The sequence below is a fragment of the Balaenoptera borealis genome, assembly GCF_965194805.1.
Source record: "Balaenoptera borealis genome assembly, chromosome: X".
In the NCBI taxonomy this organism is placed as follows: Eukaryota; Metazoa; Chordata; class Mammalia; order Artiodactyla; family Balaenopteridae; genus Balaenoptera; species Balaenoptera borealis.
In genome coordinates this window covers 44,512,532-44,526,220 of record NC_138881.1, presented here as the reverse complement: position 1 = coordinate 44,526,220, position 13,689 = coordinate 44,512,532, and the positions used below count along the sequence as shown (strand labels likewise).

At 38.0% G+C, this 13,689-nt stretch overlaps 1 protein-coding gene across 6 annotated transcripts in view; it reads left to right on the top strand.

Moving 5' to 3' along the window:
• Positions 1-13,689, top strand: part of SHROOM4 (shroom family member 4) — a 201,905-nt gene that overhangs the window by 22,384 nt on the left and 165,832 nt on the right. For 2 of the 6 annotated variants that reach the window (XM_082375986.1, XM_082375985.1), the window contains exons 1-2: positions 10,599-11,019; positions 11,797-11,987. The exons of the other annotated variants lie outside the window; for them this stretch is intronic. The gene's annotated coding sequence lies outside the window, so the exon portion shown is untranslated. Of the gene's footprint in view, positions 1-10,598; positions 11,020-11,796; positions 11,988-13,689 lie in introns of those variants that run through there. 6 annotated transcript variants of the gene reach the window in all.

The window sequence follows — 13,689 nt, the reverse complement described above, 5'->3', positions numbered from 1 at the left end:
ATTGGAGTATAATTGCTTTACAATGGTGTGTTAGTTTCTGCTTTATAACAAAGTGAATCAGTTATACATATACATATGTCCCCATATCTCTTCCCTCTTGCATCTCCCTCCCTCCCACCCTCCCTATCCCACCCCTCTAGGTGGTCACAAAGCACTGAACTGATCTCCCTGTGCTATGCGGCTGCTTCCCACTAGCTATCTATTTTACATTTGGTAGTGTATATATGTCCATGCCACTCTCTCACTTTGTCCCAGCTTACCCTTCCCCCTCCCTGTATCCTCAAGTCCATTCTCTAGTAGGTCTGTGTCTTTATTCCTGTCTTGCCCCTAGGTTCTTCAGAACTTTTTTTTTTTTTATATTCCATATATGTGTGTTAGCATACGGTATTTGTTTTTCTCTTTCTGACTTACCTCACTCTGTATGACAGACTCTAGGTCCATCCACCTCACCACAAATAACTCAATTTCGTTTCTTTTTATGGCTGAGTAATATTCCATTGTATATATGTGCCACATCTTCTTTATCCATTCATCTGTTGATGGACACTTAGCTTGCTTCCATGTCCTGGCTATTGTAAATAGAGCTGCAATGAACATTGTGGTACATGACTCTTTTTGAATTATGGTTTTCCCAGGGTATATGCCCAGTAGTGGGATTGCTGGGTCATGTAGTAGTTCTATTTTTAGTTTTTTAAGGAACCTCCATACTGTTCTCCATAGTGGCTTTATCAATTTACATTCCCACCAACAGTGCAAGAGGGTTCCCTTTTCTCCACACCCTCTCCAGCATTTATTGTTTGTAGATTTTTTGATGATGGCCATTCTGACCAGTGTGAGATGATATCTCATTGTAGTTTTGATTTGCATTTCTCTAATGATTAATGATATTGAGCATTCTTTCATGTGTTTGTTGGCCTTAATTCCTTTTTTAGATAGTTCATTGTTAATGTATAGAAACACAACTGATTTTTGTATGTTGATTTTGTTTCTTGCAGCTTTACTGAATTTGTTTTTCAGTTCTCACAGTGTTTTGGTACAGTCTTTAGGATTTTCTATATATAACATCAGGTCATCCGCAAACAGAGACAGTCTTACTTTTTCCCGTCCAACTTGGATGCCTTGTGTTTATTTTTCTTTCCCAGTTGCTCTGGCTAGGATTTCCAGTTCTATGTTGGGTAGAAGTCTTGAGAGTGAGGAACCTTGTCATGTTCCTGATCTTAGAGGATAAGCTTTTAGCTTAATATATACTACTTCTCATCTTCCCTCTCCCTTACCCTTAACATTTATTGCTATGCTATCTAGAAACTGATATGAATTTTGATTTTTCACATAGATGTATGGATAGATACTTCACCACTTGAACTTGTAAAATTTAGTGTGTGTGTGAGAGAGAGTGTGTGTGTAAAAAATAGAGATAGAGAGGAAGAGGGAGAGAATGGTGGTCGTGGTGGTGGTGGTGGTAGAGTGGTTGAGGGGGTGATTCTTTTTGGGATAGAAAGTTTCCATGTTTTCTGTGCTAATAAAGCCCCTTTAAAATGCTACTTTCTACAGAACTTCCTCCTTCCCCTCCCCTCCTCTCTTCTTTCTTCCCTCTTCTCTGTTTCCTCCCTTCCTTTGGTAGTTATTGTGATTTCCCATTTGTATTTTGTAAATGATTTCCATCTGAAGTTTCTGAGTTCTCTGCTTGAGTGAGATATGCTTATCTAGCATGTTAGACAAGAACATGATTTACTACCCAGACGGACAGACTAATTAAATGGGTAACACATTGGTCTCTAAAGGATCAGGATACTTTTGCTAATTCCCTGTGTGTACCAATTTAATTACATTTCAGAAGTCAGAAAAATTTAAGTAGTTCCAGTTGCAGTGTTCCAGTTCACTAAGCATTAACTATAAATCACTAGTGGGCACTTCAAAAAAATCTGTTGATGGATTGGCTGGTATTTTACATGAGTATAAGCCACCTAACCTAAGGGTCTCTACGTTGGTTTTGCAAAGTTAAAAACGTGCTCTTGATATCTCTCTCTGGCCCCATAATATCTTTGTCAATCCCCACCCTATCCCTGTACACCTTTCATAGGGCCCCCTTTTCTTCTCCCTTCATATTTTTCAACAGACTGTTTAAGGGAGTCATAGACTGGTTGTGATTATTACTGAACCATATAGGAACCACACATCTTCTTTTTTTCTTCTTCTACTTTCTTGAATTATGGTTATGTCTTCCTAAATGAATATTTTTAAAAAACAACCAATACTAGTTTTTAACTATTGAAGAACTTATTAGCAAGTAGCCCAGTCTTAATTTCATCATCCAGTAAAGCCAAAGTTAATAACCCCTCTTTTTTTCTTTTCTTTCAGCTAACACCTGAAATCTGTTCTATAGGAGGGAGATACTAGTTATTGCAGTATATATTAGTGTGCAGCCTTCATGACCCCTTATTTTTTTTGACTAACAATTCTTCTGGATTAGAAGGGTCTGGGAGTCATTATTTAGTCTCCTTTTCCAGAATGAACTATATATACTGTGTAAAGTTTGGCTACAAAATAAGCATACTTATTTTTATTTGTTTGGGAAATCAGTCCCTATTTTACAAGTATGTTAACTATTGCGTTGAGGCAAATTTGACTTGATTTTATATTTTACACATTTATCGAACTATAATTGATGTATAAGAAATTATACATGTATAAATGCCTATACAATTTGATGAATTTTGACAATGCCCATGAAACTATCACCATAATAAAGGTAATAAACATATGATTCATCCCCAAATGTTTCTTTGTACCCCTTCATAATCCACCTCCATGACTCCCAGATAACTACTTTCTATCACTATAGATTAGTTTGCATTTTCTAGAATTTTATATCAATAGAATCATTTAGTATATATTTTTTGTCCTCCTTCTTTCACTCAGTATAAATATTTTTACATTTTTCCATGTTCTTGCATGTATCAACAGTTTATTCCTTTTTATTGCTGAGTAATATTCCATTGCATGAATATACCACAGTTTGCTTATCCATTCGCTTGTTGTTGAACATTTGGCTTGTTTCTGGCTATAATGAATAAAACTGCTATGATCATGCATGTATAAGTCTTTGTGTAAACATATACTTTCATTTGTCTTGGTTAAATCTACAAGTAGAATGACTGTGTCATATGGTAGGTGTACCTTTATCATTTTTAAAAGCTGCCAAATTATTTTCCAACATGGTTGTAAATATCTTACACCAGTAGTGTAAGAGAGTTCCAGTCCATACCAATACTTATTATGGTCATTTTTTAAAATTTAGCCATTCTAGAAGGTATGCATTTGTATTTCTTTGTAGTTTTAGTTTATGTTTTTATAATGATTAGCGATGTTAAGCATCTTTTTATGTGCTTATTTGCCATATGCATATCTTCTTTGGTGAAGTGTCTATTTAAATATTTTGCCTATTTTTATTAGTTTTTCTCTTCTGATATTGAGTTGTAAGAGTTCTTTATATTCTAGGTACAAGTCCTTCGTTGGGTATATGTGATTTGCAGATATTTTCTCCCAGTCTATGGCTTGCCTATCCATTTCTTAACAGTGTCATTCGAAAAGTAAAAGGTTTATTTTTTTTTTAAATGTCTGTGTCTCTATCTCCATCTCTGTCTAGATCTCTCTCTCTCCATCCTAGTGGGTGTGAAGTTATATCTCATTCTGGTTCTGATTTGCATTTCCCTTAATGACTAATGATATTGAGCAGCATATTTTCATGTGCTTATTGGCCATTTGTATATCTTCTTTGAAGAAATGTTTATTAAATCATCTAAATATTAAAAAAGAAAAGTAAAATGTTTTAATTTTGATAAAGTCCATTTAAATATTTTTAAACATTTTATAATTTCAGCTTTTTGTGTCCTAAGAAGTCTTTGCCTTACCCAAGGTAACTATGATTTCTCTCCTATATTTTCTTTTAGAAGTTATATAGTTTTAGCTCTTGCACTTGGGTCTAGGATCCATTTGGGGTTAATTTTTGTAAGTTGTGTGAGATAATAGCTGAGGGTTTTTTGGTTTGCTTTTTGTTTTTGTTTGTTTTGCATGTGAACATCCAGTTGTTCCAGCAACATTTGTTGAAAAGATTATCCTTCTTCTATTTAATTGCTTTGGTACCTTTGTCAAAAATCAATTGACTCTATACACATGGACACTGTAGTATGTACCTTTGACCTATATGTTTATCTTTATGCCAAAACCACATTGTTTTGATTAATGTATCTTTATAATGTCTTGTATTCAAATAGTGTAAACCCTCCAAATTTGTTCTTTTTCAGAAGTGTTTTGGCTATTCCCAGTTGTTTGAATTTCCATATAAAGTTTAGAATCAACTTGTCAATTTCTATTTTAAAAGCCTGCTGGGATTTTGATTGGGATTACACTGTATCTGTAGATAAATTTGGGGAGAATTAACACCTTAACAATACTGACTTTTCCAATGTAGGAACAGGGTATATCTCTCTATTTAAATGTTCTTTAATTTATTTCAGCCGTGTTTTGTAGTTTCAATCTACAGCTCTTGGATATCTTTTGTCAAAATTATCCCTGAGTATTTCATATTTTTGATGCTATTGTAAATGGTTAGTATTTTATTTTATTTTATTTTTTAAAGGAATTCCTTTATTTTTATTATTTATTTATTTATGTATTTATTTATTTATTTTTGGCTGCGTTGGGTCCTCGTTTCTGCACGAGGGCTCTCTCCAGTTGCGGCAAGCGGGGGCCACTCCTCATCGCGGTGCGCAGGCCTCTCACTATCGCGGCCTCTCTTGTTGCGGAGCACAAGCTCCAGACGCGCAGGCTCAGCAGCCGTGGCTCACGGGCCTAGTTGCTCCGCGGCATGTGGGATCTTCCCAGACCAGGGCTCGAACCCGTGTCCCCTGCATTAGCAAGCAGACTCTCAACCGCTGTGCCACCAGGGAAGTCCCAATGGTTAGTATTTTAAAATTTTACTTTCTGATTCTTGATTGCTAGTAATAGAAACGTGATTGATTTATGTATATTGATTTTGTGTTGTAACCGTACTAATCTCTTGTTAGTTTTAATAGCCCTTTTGTAGATTCCTTAGAATTTTCTACATCATCTCTACATAAAGATGATTTCACTTCCTTTCCTATCCATATCGAAACCTGGTTTTAACCAGCAGTGTGCGAGTTAGATGTGTTATGTAACTTCTCTTAAACCTCGGTTTCCTCATCACTAATATGGAGATCTAATAGTACCTACTCATAGGGTTATTGTGAGGATTAAATGAGATAACATAGGTAATGTTACTAGTGCAGGACCTGGCAGAATATATAACCCTTAAATCTTCATCTTTGGGCCCTCCTCCTAGTCAACATCTATAGTAAGTGATATTCTCCAAACATTAATTTCCTTTTTCAATATCTGTCAATGAATTTATCCAAATGTAAAAAAAAAACATTGTATTAGGCTGTTCTAAACTTTGGAGGGTATATGTTTTCTAAGTATACTAATTGATGAAGTTGGACTTTGTTTTATTGGCTATAAATTTACCATTTTAAGCCTTTTCCTGGACCTTCTCCAGCTTGATGGTATTGTCCCTGAGATGTGATGACCAGACCTGCACACAGTATCCCAGATGAGGGCAAACCATGAAGGAAGGAATTGAGGGCAGGGTGAGGTGAGGGAGTGAGGGAAAGGAACATCTCATTTTTTTTTTCTATTCCTGACATGCGTAGACCAATACTTATTTTGGTTGAAAGAACAAATTAGGCTGGTGTCTTCATTAAACAGTCTACAGTACTTTCCAGATTTCTTTTTTCTTATTTAGAGCTGATAGCTTGGAGCCCATATTCCCAGAGGCAGAACCTATACTACAAAAAAAACCCCACAAAAACATAAAAAGCATTAATTACCTTATACTTGTCCCTTTTGAGACTGTTATCTGGAGTAGCTGGGAGGTCTCTTGGTCTCTCAGCATACAAGTATAAGTAGCCAGGGTGTCAGACAAAAGCCTCTTTGGAAGTGTCCAACCACCCCCACTCATTGCACTCCCATCTCTGTCCCTCTAACCAAGAGCACTCACTGGAAATATATGAATAGAGCTGCCTGCCAATTCTACCTGCTCCCCTTTAACCTGCAGTGGGCTTCAGCTCTATTTACATGACCTGTGTGGAGCAAAATAAGAGTTTTGGATTAGAAAAATGGAGATAAGGTGCCTATACCAGATTGTCCTTTCATGTTAACCTCCTATTACCATCCTAGTCTAAATTAGAACCTAAAGATGTAGAATGAGGGAAAATTTGCAGCTTAACTCGATATAGTTTGATGAGCCTTGCACTAAAGAGAATATACCCCAGTGATTTCAAATTAACTCTAATAGTTGGAGGGATGGGTGGGGTGGGGGTAAGTGGGGATAAGGGAAGGAGGATTGTGCCCAGGCATAAGTTCAATTTGAAACTTTACTGTGGGGAGGATGAGAGAAATCCTAGTATCCTGGCTGTTTAAGTTGCCCCCAGTGATTCTGCATATACGTAGGTAGGCCCCATCTGTCTTCTAACTTATTTTCCCCAAAACTGCCTATGCATTCAGTAAACCAAAGTTTGGCATCTCTTATGTGTAAGGTCCCATTTCTGAAACTTAGGTAATTTCCTTCTTTGCCTGTTTGTTTTGTTCTGTGTTGTTTTTTTTGGGGGGAGGGGGGTTGTTTGTTTGTGGTTTAGCAAAGTGACTATTTGAGATGATTATTCATCTCAAGTATAGAATTAGAAATGGAAAACATGTATGGTCCCTGACTTCAGGGAACTTCACCCTGTCCCACTCCACCCTCACCAGATTTTTAGTTCATGTCAAGCAAAATACCCTACAGTCCACAGTTGAAATTGTTACTTACGTGGTCTGTTACCTTGAGCAAGTAACTACCATTCTTTAGGCCTCATTTCCCCTATCTGTAGTGAAGATTTAAACTAAGGACCCTGTCAGCCTCAAGAATTCTTATCCTAACCTTTGTTTTCCCTTTGTGAGTGTGATATGGGGCTTAATAAATTATTTATAATGGTGATGATGATGGTTTATTCTCAGATTAAAAATTTTTTTAAACTACCCATTTGATTCTTAACTCTGTTGGGAGTTTTAGCTTTGCAGGCAATCAAATAAAACTCTTATAATATCCAGCTATATGTTCTTGAAAAGAGATCAAGTGAGTTAGAGATGAAATAGCTGGATCTGTTTGGGGTCAACACTTTAATATTTGTCTTTATAGTCATGGTTTTTATGAATATGAAACCCTCTGAGGACACAGACTCCTGAGTTGCCACTAGCCCGTATGGTGCTTTTATGCCAATTACAGAAAGGTCCTCCTTTCTTCAGGGGGCATTCAGCCCTGTGTAGAGCACCAGGCTTACCAAGTGGAGCCCAGGTTCCGATTTATTCCCTTAGCTTGGGGACCTTATACAGTGCTTGGATGCTATGTGATTTCATTAATAGCGCTTTTCATAATGTCCTTTTCAGATAGGACTCATTTTTTCTTGTTTTTCTAACTCTTTAAAATTGAGTTTTCCAATAAGATCTTATCACTGCTCTCACGGACTCACTTTCAGCTGCAGCATCCTTTGAGGTTGCAATGCAATCTTTGTTTCTTCTTCCTCACTTTCTTTCCCTTTGCCTGGAATACCATATTGTTGATTCTAGACCCCATGACCTCTGCCTACTTTTTGGTTGACTTTTTAAAACTATCTTATTAATTTAGGTGGCTAAAATTCTCTTACCTGTATGCACAGAGAATTCTGTGTCTGTTTTCCTGCCCTTGGTATACACAGGGCTGACTCAGTACTCTTTTGCATACTTCCTTGCCCAAGGGATTTATTACTGAACAGCCATACAAAGAGGTCCTCGCCCATATGCCAAACACCATACTGGGAGCTCACTATGCCTCTGGCCCCTGGGCCTTTTCCCTTCACAAGATGCTGCCACTGCTTGCTATGAGTTTGGAGGACTCCCAAAGGCCCTCACTTGCCCCATCCCCCTTCCAGTTTTTTCAGCAGAAAGGGAACATTATACTGCTTTCCTAGTTTTGGCTCTAATCCCAGGCATTATCTCCCTCTGACTTCTCTTAAGAACAGTGCGGCGGTTTGCCTTAAGTAGTGGTGGTGGTGATGATGGTGACCAGGTGAATCTCTAGGACAGGAAAGAAGAACCAGAGGTAGCAATGTCCAGGACAGGAGTGTTGCAGGCCATTGTGGGCCTCTCCTTCCTGTGTGTTTCATGTTCTCTGATTGCCACATAGAAATATCTGCACCTAATTCCTGTCCAGGGACAGTCCAGGTAGCTGGGGATACAGACAAGTTTCCATTATCCATTTCTTGGCCTGGAATACTGAGGGAGAAATCCCAGAGCCACAGATGGTTGCCTTTGGCTTACCCTCCACAAACTGTTTGCTTCATGTTTAGCTCACTGAGTGCAATATCCACAATACTATTTTAATTATTCGTATCAGTGAGCTTGTGAGCTCTTACAAAGTTAGATCTTGCTTTTCCAAAATCTGGGTACCCCCAATAGTCAAGCCATCAACTTTTACCTCATTCTTTATTATTTCTTAAAACCATAAGCTATTTCTTTTCTCTATTGCCTTTAAAGCCCCCTGTTTATACACGTTAGAGAACATGGACTCTGAAGTCCTTCAGGCTTGAATTCAAGTTTAGCTGTGTAAACTCTGTCTTCTGTAAAATAAGACGACTGTCAATCTCATTGAAGAGTTGTGAGAATTCAGAATGACTATCCGTGCTAAATTCCCAGCACACACTCCATCTTGGAAATAATTCTGTAGTTATGATTGTTAATGGCCTAAATTTTGAAATAGTTATCATAATGCTCTTCTAAGGCAACATTTGTAATACCTAAAACTTATATAGTGGTAACTGTGGCAGATGGTGTTTAAGAGCTTCCCATTGCTTCACTCATTTAATTCTCACAACAATCTTTTGAATATGTATTAATATCTCCATTTCACAGATGAGTAAATTGAGGCACATAGAGGTTAAGTGCCCAAGGTCACTCAGCTGGAAAGTAGTGGAGCCAGGTTTTTGATCTCAGGCTGGCAACTCCAGATTCCATGTTAACTACTGTGCCATATTAAATAAATTTGATCATGATTACTTTTAAATATGGCCTTTAAAGCTATTTTGAGTTGATGATCAGTTACTGAGAGCCTCCTGGATGATAGGAGTTGGGACAAAGGAAGAGAAAAGTGTAAGTTACTTTTTTTTTTTGCTGAGAAGATTTTTTTCTAGAAAAATTAAATATAGTTTGTCCTCTGTCAAAATTAATTTAATTGAAGAATAGAAAACATTACCGTTCAATTCCACTTTGCTTTTTAAAAAATTTTATTGGAGTATAGTTGATTTACAATGTTGTATTAGTTTCAGGTGTATAGCAAAGTGATTCAGTTATACATATACATATATTCATTCTTTTGCAGATTCTTTTCCCATATAGGTTATGTAAGTTACAACTTTTTAAACAGTCTTACCATCCAAAAAAGGAGATGGACAAACACACGAGAGAAGCAATAAGGACAGCTTGGAAAGAGTTAATAAATCTGTCAATTAATTACAGCTGTCAATGCTTCGCTTTACCTTGACAGCTTTAGGGCCTCCTAGGCCAGTGCATTTCAAACATTACTGTGCATGCAAATCACTTGGATACTCTTAAATGCAGACTTTGATTCGATAGGTCTGGCTGCAGCCAGAGATTCTACCTGTCTGAAAACTCCGAGGTGAGGCCACACTTAGAGTAGAAGGGTATGCCACATCGAGGGTCTACTATGTAATATGGTGCTTTCTAGTTAAGCAAAGACATGTTGAAGACTTTTAAGCTGATTATATGGGGACTAAGGTGATAGTTGGAGAATGCTGTAGAAGAATTGATTTAAAAATTGGTGTGGTATGTGAAGAGTACTTGGGAGTCTGTGGGAGTCTGAGCAAAGGATTAATATGGTCATAAAGGTGATTCTTGGTGCTTTGTGGAGGGTGGATAGTGGGGGCCAGAGTCTGGAGGAGATCCAGCTAGGAGACTAGTGTGGAAATTCAGGCAATGAGAGGGTAAATGCCTGGCGTGTGATTATGGCAGTGGAAATGGGCAGGAAGAGGCAGAGATTGGCCCCAAGAGAGACTGGCTCCAAGAGAGATTGATTTCTGCAAACCACCAAAAATTTAGCACACTTAGGATCTCCTCAGTAATAACTTAGAAGTGAATAGTACTCTGTTTGAAAAATCACTTTCACATCCATTATCTCATTTCATCAATACAGCAACTATGGGAGATTAGTAGCTACTTTCACCCCTATTTTACAAATGAAACTGAGATAATGTAGCAGCAACTTAAACCATGTCTGAGAAAAGGCAAAGCTAATTGCAAGAGAAAAGACACTGTGGAAAGGGTCACAATTATTCATCTTGTTTTTATAAACTGATTTTTTTCTCATTAAGAGTAATATATTTTGATTATAAAAGTAATATATATTTGAGATCATACTACATGGCTATATTTTCTGTATCCTTCCCTCAAATTCTTCCACTTATTATGGCTCTTTTTCCTTGTCATTAGGAATTTTTTAAAACTTACTTTTAGATCACTGCATAATAATAGCCCCATATGGGTGCATTATAATTTAATTTACTACTTCCATGTAATTGGCCATTTAGGTTTCCAGGTTTTTTGCTATTATAAGTAACATTGTGGAGAATATCTTTGTACATACATCTTAGTCCAAGCATCTGATAATTTACTTAAAGACGAATCAACTCTTTAAGAAGTTTTCTACTGATTTACAACTGGCTGACTTAATGCTTGATAAAAGATTGGGTCAGCCTAGGGCTTGAGGAGGTTACCCAAGCATCTCTCATTGTCTCAGATGACATAGTGAGCTCTTGCTGGGCTGCCAGATTCATGAAATCATGTCTTGGAAAATTCTGCTGCATTCTGGTATCATCATTGAGCTTGACTCTCCTCATGGTGGTCCATCGGCAACAGGTATGACTACCCATTGGGCTCTGTGCTGGGGCTGGAGTGAGACAGTGTGGAGAAACAAAATAGAAGGCCTAACTCCTGCCTGCAAGGGGCTTATCAGCTCTTTGGGGACAGACACATGTGGGATAATTAAGGAACAGATCAAATCAAAACACCGGGGTATGTAGCTTGAAAGTCTGTAGAGAAAAGCAGATATGTTTATGCTGTTATGGGTGATTTTGTTTTCTTTTTTTTGCTCATCTCTATTTTCTGAGGTATCTATATGGAAGAGTTAGGAAGGCAGTGTCGTATGGATCTGGAGGCTGAGTTGAACTGAAATTCTGTCATTTATTCCTTGTGTAACCTCAGACAAGTTATTGAACCTCTCCAAGCCTAATTTTTCATCTGTGGATTGTGGATAATAATAAGATTTATATGCAGATTTTCTGATGTGAGGAAACGATCTAAGCCACGAAGTGCTTAGTCCTGTATCTGGCACAAAGTAATGCTTATTACTAGGTAATAAGTACTACCTAGTATTATTATTATTAATATATACTATAACATAATATAAACATATATATTGATATTATTTAAATAAAAGGTTAAAATATATATGTCATTTTATATATATATGTATGTGTGTATGCATACATATATTCCTACCTATTCTGTTCTCTCTAAATATAACTATATATACACACACACACACATCTATATTTATAGTTATATTTAGAAAGAATAAAATAGGTAGGAATTTAAAGAAGCCTAGAAATCTAGTTTTGATTGGTCCTACTTCAGGAAAGAAGCTTTTCTTAGACTGCCAAGGTGAAGTTGCTGCTCCCCCCCACCCCCTGCCACCACCGATGTTGGGGCCTTGGTTCCTTAGCTGTGCAGAACTGGCACTGTTCAGGGGGATGTGTTGAAAGACTACAAGTTGTGGAGCCACAGACATCTGGGTTCAAAGCCTGGAAGTTCTCTTTCCTAGCCAGGTAATTACCCTGAGTAATTTCTGTGAAGCAACTCCCTGTGTCTCATTTTCCTCATCTGTCAGAGGGCAATACTTCTTAGGTCACAGGATTGTTGGCAGGACAATTAAATTGAGTAATAATGATTGTGTTTAGTCAGTGGTTGAGTGCAAATTCTATTCTTTTCATTTCTTATTGGAATTTCTGCCTGGCTTTTGCGACACCACACCCTCCACCTCTTCTCTTAGCCTGGACTAGGACCACTTCCCTCACATCTCACACCTCGATGAGACTTTGCCTCCTAACAGTATCTCCTCTTACTTGTCAGCTGTTGGTCTCATAACGTAAGTAAAAATGTCCTTTTAACTAGCTATTCAGGATTTTGCTTCCCAGACTCTGTTTCTTCAACCTCCCTTTTACCTTCCCTTGTCAGCATGCCATTTATTTCTCTTTACTTGCTTCAAACTTGCCCCATCTCCAGGTCAGTTGGGGTGGGGGTTGGGAGGTTTCCCATGATTAAAGCCAAACATTTTTTTCCAGCTTTGGAGTCCTTGCTCTGGCACTGTTCCTAAAAACTGAACTGTCTGCTGGTTAACACCCCCTCCCCCGGCCCCAGTCTCTGTATTCACACCTAGAATTCTTTTCTCCTGAGTACGATCTTTAATACAAACTGGGCCTGCCTCTGGTCTGGCTTGCTTGGTGCTAATTTATTTTTTCTTTTTTTGTGCTTCTGGTCCAACAGGCACATAAGCTGCAGTAGAAAGAGGCCCTTAGGTACCACTGACTCTCCTACTCAAAGCCTAGTGTCAGCTGTTTCTAAGGAACTAGGCTGCTAGTTAAGGCAGTCGACACCACATAGCCCTAAACATATTCTAGGCCAAAACTGGTATTTTCTCTGCTCTCTGGGCATAGCATTTTTTGAGATCCCAACCAAGTATCCAAGAACTTGGAGCAGATCCAAAGCTGCAGTTTCAGGGGGGCGTTGGCACTGCTTGTTCACAGGTACCTCAGTAAGAGTGCTGGGAAGCAAGTGAGGAAAAAGAAAAAGATTGTTCACATAGGGAGGGTGATTTAAGATGTGAGGGTCAATTTAAGAAATGATTATATGACAAAAGTACATTTTGCCAAAATGATGTTGAAGAGATCAGCCTTTGTGAGTTTTTTTCAATTGTCCCTTGTATAATTCGTATGTAGAATCCAGGGCCGACCAATAGTTTGCCTCCTGACAAGTTAGCTTGTTTCTTTCTATCAGACCAAAATTTTAGAACCTATAGTGTTTGCCTTTATGCCTTGGCTGCTAGGAAGCTTGGAGCAAATTTGAATTTTCAACTGAAGCACATATGAACAAAAGGTTTTCTTCTTTTAAATAAAATCATCTCCCCCTCTGTTTTTTTAACCCTCTTTTAATTTTATGGTCCTGTGATACAAGAATTTTTATTGTAAGGTACTTCAAATCTTTTTGGATATAAGTAGGGTACCTGGTGGGTAGGGCTTGTCATCCTTGATTTTTTTGCTATCCTAGGAAATAGGCAAAAGTATAAGAGAAATTCTTCAGTCTTCCTTGGATGAGGCAGCAGACCTTACAGGGAGAAGCACCCCTGCAAGCTTAGCTTAGGTAGAGAGAGGGAGCTGTGCATGGTCTTTGGTATTTTGCTTGGCAGGAGCTCTATTCTCCAGTCCCAAGCTGGTCTTTTGTGAAATTAGATGCAGATGGTTCAGGTGAAAA